The sequence below is a fragment of the Labeo rohita genome, chromosome 13 (assembly GCF_022985175.1).
Source record: "Labeo rohita strain BAU-BD-2019 chromosome 13, IGBB_LRoh.1.0, whole genome shotgun sequence".
In the NCBI taxonomy this organism is placed as follows: Eukaryota; Metazoa; Chordata; class Actinopteri; order Cypriniformes; family Cyprinidae; genus Labeo; species Labeo rohita.
Window position 1 is genome coordinate 19,225,120 of NC_066881.1, and position 16,463 is coordinate 19,241,582.

The following is a 16,463-nucleotide window of genomic DNA, read 5'->3' on the forward strand; positions in this document are numbered from 1 at the left end:
ATGGTGTCCAATAAAAGCCTGTCTGACTTGGCAGGTTATGTCAGCATATGTTTGCAGGCTTGTGAATTTTAATCTGCCCTGTTTTGGACGATGTTCTTGGTTTGGAAGCCCTAGCCAAGAGCCTGTTTGGACTGGCTCATGGGAATTAATCTTATCAGAGTCGGGCCAGTTTCCTGAGAATATAGCTGGAGCTCTATGCTGTCAGATAAGGCAATGTAGCAATGCAAAAGCGGTTGTACATTTTGAGAGAGTTTTAACCATGCCGTGTGATATGTGTGTCCATCTGGTACATGATCTGGTACACATTTTTTCACCCGTCTGCTTTCACTCTGTTTTGAAGTCCAGAACACCTTGTCATCTACTCTCTGTTTCTCCCATGAGTTGGTTTCATCTTTTTACATAACACACGATTAAAAATACAGCAACTGCTGGCCAAGAACAAACTTTTTTTTCTTTTTTGAATGCTGTTTCGTATTAAAATGTCCCTCATGATTACCCCACGCTGTTTATAATTGATGATGTGCAAAACACGAGGACACCAAACCACAGAGAGAGCTGAAACTCATGGCTGTCACTGAAGCTCAGATGCTGAGAGCAGCAAATTTCGACTTAAGTTTGGTCCCAACAGATTTGCAATTAATTATTTTTTTAATAGTCACTGCAGCAAGGCTACATATTGTTTGGCTTGTGATTAATGGAGTATGCATATACATGTGAATATGGAGTATGTGTAAATGCAATGACGTCCAAAAAAAAGTCTAAGACCAAGTTTGAAATCCTATTTAAATATGGGTATAAAAATTTAAAGTAATAGTTCACCCAAAAACAAACATTCGCCCAAAATTTGCTGAAGATATAGATGAGTTTGATTCTTAATCTAAACAGATTTGGAGAAATATAGTATTACATACAGTATCTTGCTCACCAGTGGATCCTCTGCAGTGAATGGGTGCCATCAGAATGAGAGGTCAAACATCACAATAATCCACATAAGTCCAGTCCATCAATGAATTAATGTAAAGCAAAAAGCTAATTGCTTTATGTGCATATAATGCACATTTTTATTTGTTCCAGTGAACAAAAACTCATCTACATCCTGGATGGCCTGAAGGTGAGTAAAGTTCTAGCAAACTTTCATATTTGGGTTACCTTTTCCTTTAAGAATTTGAAAAACCTTGAAAACATAATGTAAATAAATATTTACATATAAAAATGGCACTAATTCTGGGTCACTAATCAATTAAACATGTTTGTGACACTGATGTGAACTGTTTAAATGGTTTCATGTTCTTTCTTGCGAGTGGTGTCAGACATTTGTGATATCGTGATCACTAGACTCACACTTCCTCCATTACAGTGTTTAAGAGGAAGTGCTGTTATGTCTGTTGTACTCCTGCAGCATAATGCACGTTATCATGTAGGACAGTAGAGCTCATTGCAGCCCTTGGATCTCCAGAGGTCCAGCTTTAACTCTCACTGTCTCTGTGTTTCCTCCCCTACCTTGATCACTCAGCAAGTTTGGAAGCCTCTCACTGTTTAGAATCTCAGAGTTTAGGGTAATGAATTATAGATTTGAATTTTTCCAAAAGCGATGTTGGGGGTTTTATCGTAACTTCTTTTTTTTTTTTTTTTTTTTTTTTTTTTTTGGTTCGTAAGCATTCACTCAGCTTTCATTAAAATTTAAGGATAATGTCTTTTTTTGACTTGAACCTAAAATGTTCAGAGGTTTTAGTCACAATACAAAAAAAAAGTTTTGAAATCCCACTCACTATCAAAGTTTGGAGTGTCTGGAGTGCCAATGTACTGCAGATTTTAGCTCCAATGAATCCTAATCAAACACTCCTGAACAAGCTAATTAAGGTCTTCAGAATTACTAGGGCTACAGGCAGGTGAGGGTTTTTTCAGGGTTGGAACTAAACTCTGCAGGACATCAGCACTCCAGGACTGACGTTGCCTATCCTTGCACTACAGTGTTTGATACACTTGGAATAACTATAATAAGATTGGCTTAACCTTTCCCTCCCTCGAATATCTGTTAAAAAAAAAAATGGTAGGTCCATAAAAAAGTATATAAGATGAAAAGCAAGTCTGAGTAAGATTGCAAATGCATTAGGTCTCTTATATCAGTAATGCCTGAATAAAAGATGTACAGGGACTGTACTTTACCTATTTTTTTTCTTTTTCACAGTCATTTTTGCTTTATTTGCTTTATTAGTTTTGCCTTTTTCTACTTTCAAAGTTTCTATTGTAGTTTGTAAAGATTTAATCTTTAAATTTTATTAAAAGTATAGTTCACAAAAAAATGAAAATTAGCCCATTATTTACTCTTATATGTTTATGACTTTGTTCTTTCAGACGAATCCAATCAGAGCTGTATTAAAATTATCCTGGCACAATGGGTAGGTGTTTTTATTCATCAGTCTATAACAAGTCCAATAAAGTGCATCCATCCATAATAAAAATTGCCTCACATGGCTCCGGGGGGTAAGTAAAGGCTTCCTGTAGTGAATCAATGCTTTTTTATAAGAAAAAATATCCATATTCAAAACATAAGAATCACATTAATCTAGCTTGCGCCAACTAATCGTACACGGAAGCCTTTCCGGGGCGGTGGAGATAGGTAAACACAGCACCGTCACAAATTAGAATTTGTAAAGAAAAATATGGGAGGATTTCTATATAAACCAAGAGGAAAGAAAGTAAGTACAGTAAAGTAAGGAAACTTTGCTTCCTTTGCTCCTGTAAACAAACGTTGGTTTGTGCGAGACTCACCAGCGCATGTGCAACACTGACGCCCTATGTAATCCGCCCGGAAAGGCTTCCGTGTACTACTAGCTGGCGCAAGCTAGATTAGTGATTCTTACATTTTGAAAACGTTTTTCTTACTGCATCGATTCATTACAGGAGGCCTTTATTTACCTTTGGAGCCATGTGAGGCACTTTTTATTATGGATGGATGCACTTTATTGGACTGATGAGGAGAAAACTCGCCTATTGTCAAGATAAATCTAGGAAGAGCCAGGATCATTTTTAATATAACTCCAATTGGATTCATCTGAAAGGAGGAAATCATATACACCTAGGATGTCTGGGGGGTGAGTAAAAAATTACAAATCATAACACAGTATAATATTATAGGGGAAAAAACAATCATTATTTCATTTACAATAATACAAATATGAAGTAAAAGAGAGTAACATGTTTAACCCCAAAATAATTCGCTAAAATCTAATTTGAAACATTGCCATTTCAGTTGCAGGTGGGTACTATATACTTATTATATTTGTATATTTTAAATTCTTTTGTGAAATCACCTGCATTGGAAGCAGTTAAGAAGAGATTGTTTCCACAAATCATGAATCCTCTGTGATTTTTGGACTACAAGTCCCTCTTTGTCATCTGGAGAACAGATAGAGATTCTTTGTCTTATGACATTCTGAATCAGTTTGGCTGTTGTTCTGTTATTCAGACACCACCATCTGCATGCAGCTGAAAAACCCCAGATCACTTAGAGGAAAAAATATATTTAACTGCAGATCATCTCTGAATTGTTCTTCAATGTCTTACCCTAAGCTAAACTGAATGTTTTCTGTCTTTTAAAGGAGTCATCAGATGCCCATTTTCCACAAGTTAATATGATTCTTTAGAGTCTTAATGAAAAGCCTATAATATACTTTGGTTGAAAATTCTCAATGGTAGTGTAAAACAACACCCTTTTTACCTTGTCAAAATGAGCTCTGCAAAAATCATTCTATTCTGATGGATTGTTCCTTTAAATGCAAATGAGCTCTGCTCACCCCGCCCCTCTCTTCTCTCTATGGAGTGACAAGCCTGTTTACTTTAGCCGCTTTTAGCGCGTTTAGCCACAAAACTTGTTAACTAGCATGTTTAGGAAAGGTGATTGCAGAGATTAATCAAAAAAAAAACTTGTACTCATTTCTGCTGTAGGTGAATGTGGATCACGAATGATTTGCGCGAACATAGACGCATTTATGTAGATCGGGAGGCGCATTCCCTTCACAAACAAATAAACATAATCCACTGCATCTTCAGTGGCTCAGATGTCGGGAGTAAATGACGACCACTATGTTCATTATTACATTCAGCAACACAACACCTCAATCACTCAGTCGGAGATATTCTTGTCTATATTACATCCCTGCTCCGGCATTGAAACAATGGAGGTCGGACTGTTAAAGCTGATTTAGGGCGGGTCTGAGGTAAGACGCTCATGTCAATCAACTATTGTGGGAGCGGCCTCTGTCGATGTGACGCCACATCTGAGAATGGCTCGATTTGAAAAAGGTGATATTATTTTTACGGATTAATTAAAAACCACTGCATAGATTTTTATCATTATAGGGTAGATTTGTACATACACTGCCAACACACATTAATGTTCAAACAACATGTAAAAGTGAACTTTGTATCCGATGACCCCTTTAAGTAAAAACTACATTTTGAATGCCCCCTCAGTAGGTCTGTGCAATAAAAATAGTGTTTACATAGTGTTTACTGTTACATCACATTATTATCTGTGACTGCACACTCAGTTTGTGTGCATTACAAACAGACCTTGTATGATGGCGCATTTCTCTCTCTCTCTCTCTTTTTCTTTCCACCCATTGCGACACCAGAGTACAGTGATTTTCTTAGAGGACAGAGGACTGTCCAAACACATAAAAACTCATTGTCTGCCTGCAGGGCCTCAACTTGTCCAGTCAGGTTTGGTGTGTAGAGGAAAGTGGCAGTGGTGGAAGAGAGGTATTATTTGGATTTATCAGCACTCAGCTTTTTGTGTCCTTCTGATTGGTTGGACTGGGCTGTATCTAAGACCAGGGTGAGAAATCCACAACCAATTTAAAGTGCATTTATTAAAGTGAAATTGCATTTTATTATATTGTACTGATGCACTGGAGCATGTCTTGAATTTCAAGTTTATGGCAAATTGTGGCTGATGCATGCATGTTTTTAAGGATTAGAATTCAGTTTTAGATCTTCAAATTGCACAGGCTCCTCAAAGCTTGTTCAAGATTCTTAATTCAGTAACTAATGTTAATGAATTTAATCTTATTGTAAAGTGTTACCAAAGAATAAAGTTTGAAATGTGCAATAAGTTCTGTATTTTATCCTTAGAGATGCAGCCACTATTGAAAACCATCATCATATGTTTTTGCCAGATAATGCAAGGTTCTGCAGTGAGGTCCCAGTTATTTCCAGAAGCAGGGATTAAATGATGAGTTTTCTCATAGTGTGACTTGGTTGAGGATTAGAGAGACTTTGGGACAAATGTCAGAAGACTCCAGACTCCGCTTTCAGTATCCACCTGGCTCCATCATCACTAACAGTGACGCTGAGGCTGTGAAAGCTGCACTCCAGTGTGCCACTTTTATTAAAGACTTATGATAGATTGGATTGGGTAATACTGGGATTTGAGATTTGTAGCAGAGTAAACAAAACACGGTAAACCTGTGTCGTGGGAACAGGAGGCGTGCTATGATTCAAAGCACCCCCTGACAGCTGTCAATCATTTTTCAATGGCACGCCTGTATAGATGAAACATATATAAATATATATATGTATGGGTGATTGAATATGAATATTTAATAGACAGATTATTAGTAAGTATCATATTGTGTGCAATTAACTGATAGCACTGTATGAATTGTAAATACATCAGATGGATGTGATTAGTGTGCATGTTTCACTGTTTGAGCATATGATTGTAACATTAGGCAATACAATATTACATATTCACTGCTTACTCTTTTTTTACATAGCAAAATAAGAGATTTACAATTCTCAGAAAATTCTGACTAGATCAGCCCAAATGTTACGTATGGATCGGTTCATCCCTCTCTGTTTCTCTGAACTATTAGTTTGACGTGAGCAGGATGCTGGCCAAACATGCATTAATATAAACAGATTGTGCAGATTGAATATTGCAGGCATATTAAGATTGTCATTCATTACTTCCTCCAGGATATTAGAACAGTTATTGTAATATTTAAACATAGTGTTTCTGTGAATGTTTATTTCTGTTTCAGGAATTCTCCTTAAGCGAGTGCTTTGTGTTTTTTAAGAGCATGTGAAAATGAATAATAGAGATATTGGTTTGTGCGATAGACTGAAAACACTGTTGCATAACATTTTCATTTTTCAAAGATCATACATTGTTATTTTGATAAATGGACCATTATTTGTTCCTACAAGATCCTGTGATGATACAATCTTTTATGGTTTAATCTGACAAAAAAAATTAATGTATACTTTATTTTAGTATATATAGTAATTTATTGTAATTTTAGTATTAATTTACACCTACACTCTAAAAAACAATGGGTTAAAAACACCCCAACTTGGGTTATTTGGCAACCCAGTGCTGGGTAAATACTGGACAGAACACATGCTGGGTAATTTTGACCCAGCTGGTTGGGTTAAATGTTTTTTACCAAACATGCTGGGTTATTTTATTTAAGTCAAATAATGTTTAAAAATGATAATATTGCTGGTTTAAAATGGACTGGAACTTATAAAAGCATACATAGAATTATCTAGAATTAAGCAAGAACACATGGGCAATACACAAGACAAATTGAATTTATTTGGGTGAATAGCACAGTTTACAATATTACATACATTTAAACTCATTTAACAAAGCATTTTAAACATAAAAATGTAACATTTAAAAGTAGAATTTTAATTTTAGTGTATTCAACTGTTCTCTGTAATTGCTTTTTACCGAAGTAGCACTAATTCTCATGCTGGTGTGTCGCCGAAATCTGAGCTGATGAAGGGCTGCTGTTCACCGGGTTAACTGCGAACTTCAGACCACGGCCTCGCATTTCACTCGTAGCTGAAAGATGCCGTGACTGACTCCAACACCTGCCCACAAGCAAACAGTACTGACATTAGAGAACCTATTTCAAGATTAAACTCAGTACAATAACAAATAAAATCCATTTATTTTATGCAAGGCAAAAAGTGTTTCCATCCTCCAAAAAAAACACTGCTCAAGCAGCTGACTGACATCTCATCCTTATGTTGCGTAATATAATACAATTTATAGCACAGTACAAAATTAAATGAAATAAAATGTATACAAACCTTTATTTCACTGAAGAAGTGCAAATCGGCAGAGATGAGAACCGGTCTGTCCTGTAGAGGACTCAAAAACCCCTGACTAAATCTAACTCAGCAGTCGGCATCGATAGCCTTGTGGGCAGTGCGCCGACATATAGCGTCGTTGGGCTCTGGGCATCTCATGTTCAAATCCTGATTTGAGGACCTTTCCTGATACCTCTCTCCCACATCTCTTCTTGTTAATTCTGATTTGTCCTATGGTAAAAAATGGGAAAATAGATCTTTAAAAAAACAACAACAACAACAAAAAAACAACTGTAACTCAGCAGCTAGGTTGTTTCATCAGAGACAGGCTTAACCCAGGTTGAGTAGTAGAAACAAATAACCCAGCATTAAAAATGACCCAGCAACTCAGTTACAGAAAAACTACCCAGCACCTGGGTTAAAGTATTAAAAATAACCCAATAAAATCACCCAGCAAGTTGAACCCAACATATGGGTTAAAAAAATAAGACAGCACCTGGGTAAAAATATTAAAAATAACCCAATAAAATTACCCAACAAGCTGAACCCAGCATATGGGTTAAAAAATAACCCAGCATTTTTTAAAGCGTATGTAATTTTATATTGCGCCTCATTTTTTCATTTCTTAGATCATTCTACATTGTGGTCTCTCTTGCAGTTTCTATGAAGCCCCTGCTGAAAAAAACAATAGACACCATCACAAAATTTGTAATCGTTTTACTGGTTATAATGGGACTTGAAAAGTGTAATTAACCCCGTTCTCTACTGGTAATTGGTAACCTTCATTGGTGGCTTGTTAAAACCAATAAATCCTAATGGAATATGTCCCAAAACACACTACAGATTTTTTAAAATGGTTTTAATGGTTAAAAGTTGTTTTGTAATGTTTGCAATGGTATTTATAATGGAAACCGTTAGAATTTTCTGTGATGGTTCTATTGTTTTTTTCAGCAGGGGTAAATGGTTTAAATAATGCCATAATATAAATGTAAAAAGCTAAAAGGTTACTACAAGGGTTAAATTTACTAATGTAAAAATATCATTTGCTCAGTATACAAAAATGTGTGTTTGCAACTAAGACTTCTTGTAATGTTCGTCGTTCTGGTAAAAAGCATGGAAACACTGCATCGGGCTCTTCATTTATTAATCATATCCTTTTTGAGGTGCTATATTTAAATCTAAGTGCTTGCTGAACAATGTACCTCACTGTAATTTATTATGCTGGACTTGTTCTTCTCTGGCATCCTCTCCTTCAGGGCTGTTTGTCCTCTATTTGAACCTAGGGCAAAGTTTAAGTGGCCACAAGTGTCTCAATCTGCCTGCTACAAGATATAATGATCAAAATATAGACTAACGTACACTTTTAAAGATCAATGTGGCACAGGTCTGTGTGTAAAGAAAGCAGAAGTCACATGAGATTAGTATCACCAGCCTATTAACTGAACCTTCTGTGAAGAGTAAAAAAAACCTTTTTAGTTGCAAAGGTCACATTTGAATTTAGATACTTAAAATGATTCACTCAACATTATCTGGAGTATTTTTAGAGATATGTCGTCATAAAATGTGGTTGTGAAATTGATTTTGTTCTCAGTGCTCTATAGAAACCTTCACATGCCGGTCAGTGTTGTATTTCCCTGAAACAGGTCACCTATTCGACTCTAGCAAGTGACATCACCCCTGTGCATTTCCCTTACCTTTCTATTTCCATCTGTCTGTCCTACTTGTCTTTCCTCCAGGTGAACTGTCTAATTGAGTGCTGTCAAGGGGCAGCTCCCCCACCATCCCTTTCTTGTCTGGGGGGCAAATGCTGGTTTCTGTTCCTGTTAGTCCTCTGCCACCCGCTGTCTGTCCTTGGCTTGACTTTAGTCAGAGGTAATGTATCCTTTCCTAATATAGAGAAACCAAAGACAATAAGACACTCTTAGAATAGAGCCTGAATTGTGGAGTCCCCGCGGACAAGTGTCTGTGCTGGTTTGTGGAAAAGCACTTCAGTAGCAGTAGTGTACTCTACTCCTCTCCAAATCAATATCCCACTAACTCTTGTGTGTGACTTTGTCTATGTTCTCATAAAATGTGTGGTTTCCATGTATATGGATTAGAGGTGTAAAGTGAAGCTATTATATGTATTGTTTGTGGGTCATTCTATAATTGTGGGTACATCTCATGTCTGCAATATAAAGCCCTGATGCTTAATTTTCTAGTACATTATATTATATTTTTCCCAATCACACTACTATATGTTGAAAAAGCCATATCTTTTGTTCAAAAATGATGTTGATAAACATCCAGCCCTGGTATTCAGCTATCCGATTTTGTAAAGTTGCTCATTCTACTCTGAATTTAAGCATTAATTTACCTCAAATATAAATTAATTTCATAGTTTTGCTTTCAGTTACATTGGGTTATCAAGACATTTTGGTGTGCGCTTCAAAAATAATTTGTTTATTGTGATATAACTTGTTTTATTTGTGTCCGAAAAACCATTGTCAACTAAGTTACCCACTAGAAAACCCCCCTCAAAAAGGAATGCTTTGTCCCGGATGACAGTGTAACTAAAACTTATGTTTTGTTTATGAAAATATATTTCTGAACATAGCATATGCTCAGTAGTTCTAGGCTTCCATGTTGAGTATAGGCTTAAAACACTAAAAATGTCAACTAAGTTACCTGTCAACTGTGTTACCCAGTAAAGGTAACATGATGGACAGTAGCAAACATAGATGGTATTTTATGCACATATTCCTACAGATGACCTTTATTTATATAGCACTTTATACAATGTAGATTGTTTCAAAGCAGCCATGTAAGGTCATGTTTGCGTTTTTGGGAAACAGGAAATTTTTTTTTCTTCACATTGTCAAATTCTAAATGTAACCCTTATTATAGAATGACCCTTGTATCTGTTGCAAAGACAAGTTGCTGATATAACTTTACAAAAAAAAATTACAAAAGAAAGAGAAACAAAAAAAAAGAAAGAAAAAGAAATTCATTCATTCATTAATCAGGTTGACAGGCACAGAGGTTTTCATTAGAGCTGGCTGTGTTTTGTATTGTTTTAAGAAAAAAAATGTGGATTTATTAGCTAGAAGCTTCACCAATCCCTCACCGCAAATGATTAAAAAAAGCTTTCAAGAAGCTTTTGCTTTACTCATTGATTTCATAACCACTGCATATGTGCTTAGATAAATGAGCCTAACAAATATTTTCTTATTATTATTTTTTAATAAAAGAAGTTCATTTTTTAAAAATCCCACCAAATCCATTCAGTTTTCCATTACGCTCCATCTTGCGCTCTGTTTGAATAGTCTCTAAGGCTATGTTTACACTGTCAGTTTTTGGGATTGACAACCTTATTTACAGGTGTGAGTCTCGAAATGTCCTGTACAGTCGATTTTCCAATACTGTCTATATTAACGTGCAACAGGAGTCAAGCCCAGATTCTTTATAAGTAACCATAGCAACACAGACCAAATCAATATCAAAGTATTCGGTATTCAGTTTCTGACACGACATAAGTCCAATCTAGCCACGAGTTCATTCATCAACTGACAGGAGCTTTTACATTTAAGTGGAGAGCAGAGCATTTGAGACGCGCAAAGAACGCAAAACTGACGGGAGGGAACGACTCTGGTGGAGACTGGCTATAAAACTTTCAGATGACAAACAGCTCCGTCACAGTAAGTTACCGAAACCACACATTAAAGCACGCAGCACACGGTAGACGTGCGTTTGTGCGGCAGAGCGGGTCTCTCACACTGAATGACGTGACAGACAACTAGTTGTCCAGTCCTGTTCTGTTCACACACTGTGTGTGTTCCAAGAATGCGGTTGTGAGTCCTGAAAATTTACAGGTGTGAGTTCGGTTGTAGAATACAGTTGTCACACCCGTAAATAACCATACTGTGTGTGAATGTAACTGTATTAAGGACTCAAATACGGTATTGACAACTGTATTCTGCTGCTGTGTGAACTTGGCCTAATACACCACAAACTGGCCTCAAATAATACATGCCAAACTGTATTTTTACTGACTGACTTGTTGAGTCATTTATTCAATCGATTAATTCAAAACAGATTCATTGGAGGAACGAGTTAAGATTAATTCAGGAATGAAGTAAGAAACTTTTTATGAATGGGTCAGTGAATCAGTGATTCAAAGCGCTCAAAAAAGGTAAATTATTTCATTAATGAAACAGTGCTGTGGCTTTGTTTAGAACCGTTTTTGTGAAATAGAGCAAAAAGACAATATTTTCTATGATTTAAATGGCTTAATATTAACTTCTTGTTTATTGAATTTTGTTGCCCTGACACTTAGTAAAGTCTGCAACAGACCATGCTAAATGCTAACCAATCTGTTCATATAATCGTTAAACAATGCCCCTGAACCGAACAAAACTCGCATATTTTGCTGATTATTGCTGCTGAAAATGTCAATTATTGTCATGTTTTGGACTTTACTAATCAATCGGACCTGGAGAAACATCTGGAGTACTATAGACTGCCAAAAGTTATAACGAATAAAGGAGAAGAGTGCAAAAAACTGTCTGAGGAACAAAAGGTGTTTGTGGTTGGCCAAACTGAACCAGGATTTCCAGGGCAAGAATCTGGACAACTCTCGTGTTTGTTCTTATCATTTATGGTCAGGAAGGTGAAATATTAGGCTAATGTTTTAATTAATACTGCTCATATGTATATTTTCCACCTATTAACTTTAGTTTGTCAAAATATTACGCCCTTTCCTGCTTACTAAGTCCTTCTCTATATGATTTAGCAGCTTCCACATGTTTTTCCTGTGGTTTAGACAGCATAAATTAGCAGAACAACATATTCAGTAGTACATTAACCATGCTGTTGTTTACATCCGAGTATCTCAAATATGGCCATGTATCCGTGTAACTGACCAAACTGTGACGCAAGTACAAACCCTCTTTACCTAGAAAATACAATGCCTTAAACCATACTTGTACTCTTCTTAGTTGACATACATACATAATTTTACACACATTAAACCAATAAATACAAACATTTACTTAGCAAATTTGTAGATTAAGAAAATGTAAAAACTTTGTGGAGACCCTCTTCCATCTGCACAGTCTTCACGAGTTCTCGCAATAATGTTGAGAACGTGATATTGTTACTGAATTGATTCAGCACTATTTTTAATTTGAGGTGGCAAATACTGTTGTTCAGTCAACTTACAAACTAGTTGAGACAGTGAAAACTTGAATTGTTTAGTTGAATGAACAAATTCAGAAACTGCAAAAATGAATTGCAACAACTATACTGCGGGAAAAAAAATACACTGTAATAATAACAATTACTGACCCAAAACATTTAAATGTACTGTATATTTTAATGTTAAGGACACTTATAAAATACTAGTACAATATGAAATTCATGATTTATTGTTTTCTTTCTTTCTATCTTTTTTCAGAAGTTCAATAACAGGGCTTCTCTGGTAGCACTAGCCATCCATATTGACATTGTGAATGATGTGTGTGTCAATAGGTGTCTTTTGCCCCCCACTGGGGAGAGAGGCATGAGTTACAGTAATCACCACAGATCTTTGACGTGACGAGGGAATTGATAACTTGCCGGTGGAAAATGGAGGCTTGTTTAAAAGAAAAGACGGGCTCTTTTTCAGAAACAGAATACTTTAATGCACTCTTGAAGAAAAAGAATTGTAAATAAACTTGACAGTGAAAACTTGAAGTGGTTTGGCAGATGATGAGAGGATTTAGATGACAGCATGTGAGATTGAACCGGGGTGAATAGGACTGAAACAGGATTCTCGATTAGAGCTATTAAGCTCAAGTTTAACAGAGATGAAAGCTGTTTTAAGAGCGCGGTGTGGATTGGGTAATATTGATCATTTTGGAAACGTCGAAATGAATCACTGGCTAATTGCTAAAGCTTTGATTGTGTCTGTGTTTGAGTCTGTGAATGGGGATTTTTATAGTTAATTTACAGAAAAATGGGATACATATATATAATGCTTGCATGTTTTGAATGAATCTTCTGAAGTGAGAGAACGGAAGAATGAATATGCTATATAACAGCAGGATAGAGAAAGCGTCAGAGAGAGAAAAAGAGAGAATAATCCCTCAAAGCCCAGGAGGATTAAGCATCCAGAGAGCATCACACCATATTACAGAGAGATGTTTTTAACCTCAGGTCAACTACCCAGAAACCACCTCTCACTAATTTCAGTGCAGTAGGAGGAAGGGAAAAGGTGTCAATTTCTGAACAAGTGCAAATAGCTGCAGAAGATTAGCTTTAAGAAATAAGAAACAGATACAGGCGGAAACGTCGTGCGTATGGGACAATAATCCTGGCTGTTCATTAAGAATGATTTCCTCAGATTCATTTTCATTCACAATTTCCCCTTGTTGCAGCACTATTTGTCTGTATTCTTTTGACTTTGTGCTTATATTTTTGATATATTATATATTAGAAAACCTTGACAGCCAAACATCCATAGCTGAACAACTGCCATTAATTTATTGGAATAGCTAATGTATAGGTTTCTCCACATATTGTATAGCTTTCTTTGTTGATTCCTTCTCAGCCATGATAATATTGCACACCTGGTCCTCAACTGTGCACACCTGGTTCTGTTCTAGTCCCCTGGTCTAGTTAGTTCCTCATTAACCGTGTATATGTATACCCCTGTGTTTACCTCTTGTTTTTGATGGTTGTTGTTATAAGGTATTGCTTGGTGGATGTTCCATATTAAAGGAGTTCATTTCCATAACAAAAATTTACAGATAATATACTCCGTTTTCATCCAAGATGTTCATGCCTTTCTTTCTTCAGTCAAAAAGAAATCATGTTTTTTGAGGAAAACATTTCAGGAATTATCTCCATATAGTAGACTTCAATGGTACACGCGAGTTTAAACATCCAAAATGCAGTTTAAACGCAGCTTCAAAGGGCTCTAAATGATCCCAGCCGAGGATTTAGGGTCTTATCTGGCAAAACGATTGGTTATTTTCTACAAAAAAATAAAAATGTATATACTTTTTAACCTCAAATGCTTGTCTTGTCTAGCTTTGCCATGCACATGCATGCTCTGCGCAGTCCGGGTCGAAACAGTTAGGGTATGTTGAAAAACTCCCATCTCGTTTTCTCCTCCAACTTCAAAATTATCCTACATCGCTGCAGAAGTACTAAGTTTACAAAGTGAACATGCAAAGAAGGTCAAACGCCCTTTACAAAAAAAGGTAAAACAGCAATGTAGGACGATTTTAAACGAGGAGAAAATTAGATGGGAGTTTTTTGACATGTGTTGTACTGACCCAGATTACACAAAGTACACATGCGCATCACAGAGCTAGACAAGATGAGCATTTGAGATTAAAAAGTATATAAATTTTTATTTTTTTAAGAAAATGACTGATCGGTCCACTAGATAAGACCTTTATTTCTTAGCTGGGATCGTTTAGAGACCTTTTAGGCTGCATTGAAACTGCATTTTGGACGTTCAAACTCGTGGGCACCATAGAAGTCCACTATATGGAGATAATTCCTGAAAAGTTTTCATCAAAAAAACATCATTTCTTTACAACTGCAAAAAGAAAGGCATGAACTTCTTGGATGACAACGGGGTGAGTACATTATCTGTACATTTTTGTGAACTTCTCCTTTAAGCTATGCAATAAGATGCATTTGAGACATGAGTTACCTTTTTTATATAAGCTATGTTTGAGCAATAATTATAAATGTAAAAGAAATGATTGGATAAGCAAAGCAGCTAAGCTGAATATTAGTGAGAATATCATAGCAGTTATCACTGTTCCTGTTTTCTTTCATGAACCACCAGTCAATTCCTCCACTGGGCATCAGATCAGAGGCAGGTGCTTCCTGAAACCTTTGCAGGCAACTTTCATCTTTCTCAATGAGAAACATCTGCCATTAAGTTTAAGACAGAATTTAAAATGACTGTGATTGTGATGTATCACAGGTAGAAGAAGTTTATTACGTAATGTGAATTGTAAAGACACAGATGAACAATTGTGTAACTGGTTATATCAAAGGATGGGTCATCAAACAACATCAAAGACAAACAGAAATGGACACTTTCTGGGGAGATCATAGTAAAAATCAATAAAATTGATTTGAACTATTTGTTCTTCTAAATGCCAAAGAAAAAACTTAGAAGACTGAACATCAAGGAGCGATATTCACACAGTTGCTTGATTCTCTAGTCTTTGCATGTATTTGAGTTAACATGTGAATTAACTGGAAACATTGTTAGATGGTGGAATTATAATATATGAGAGAATGGCACATAGACTATCTTCCATTTAGATACATTGCTAATTCATCTATGACCTTTTTTCCAGTGTCCTTGATGGCGAATCAGAGCACCTCTGTGCGTCCTTGAGTAAAACGCCCTGCTCTCAGCCAAAGCCTTTGTTTGAGTGTATCTATATCCAGCAGCAGAGAGCAGAGAGCAGAGAGCAAGGTGCAATACAAATTAGAAATTTGCCTATCCAGCTGGAAAAGTATGTTAATAATCATCTCTTTGTTTGCAATTATGTGGATGCCACATACTTTATAAATCAAACCTTTTAAATTATGCCTCTCTAAATCCCAGTGTTTCTCTTTGGGCTTGATCAATCGTGTGTGGTACCTTTTCAACCAGATCGCTTTTAACAAGAAACATACTTCCTGTGGGACTTCTTCACTCGGTGCTGAAGAACATCTGTATATGTGTGGAAGACCACTAAAAAAATCATATTCATATGTTTTCAGTTCAGGTATGTGGGCTAAATGAGTCAGCTTCTCTTTTTTTAGCTGTTAATGAGCATAACATCATGGAATGACAGCTGTGAGATGCCACAGGTGAAATAATAGGTCTGTCACTCATATGTTTTATATATTAAATTCTTATTCATAAAGATAGTCTTGTTTTATTGATAGAAATATGTCAGGTTGTTTTTGTTACGTCTATAAATTGATTGAATTTTGCTGCTAGGCTCTAAACAGACTTTATTACTGTGAAGCAAACTGTTAAAGCCCAAATCCTGACCTGAAGCATGTGAATGAACTGTAAAATGGATTTATAACATCACACAGTTTGATATATTTTGCCAAATTGAGAGCAGAGAAATGATTAAATGCATTAATAATGTTGACTCCCATTTCTGGATGTTACCATCTGACTGTGAAGACAGAGATGGAGAGTAATTAAAAAACTTTTGGGAACGGGGAAAACATTTAGGATTGTCGTTGAAATGATTTAAGCATTTTAGTAAACTTAGTAAAAAATAAAGTAGGTGAGAGAAAAAGAAAGAGATGATGAATCACCTGATGAATGCATGACAAGATGGATGAGTGAAAACTTAAAACCA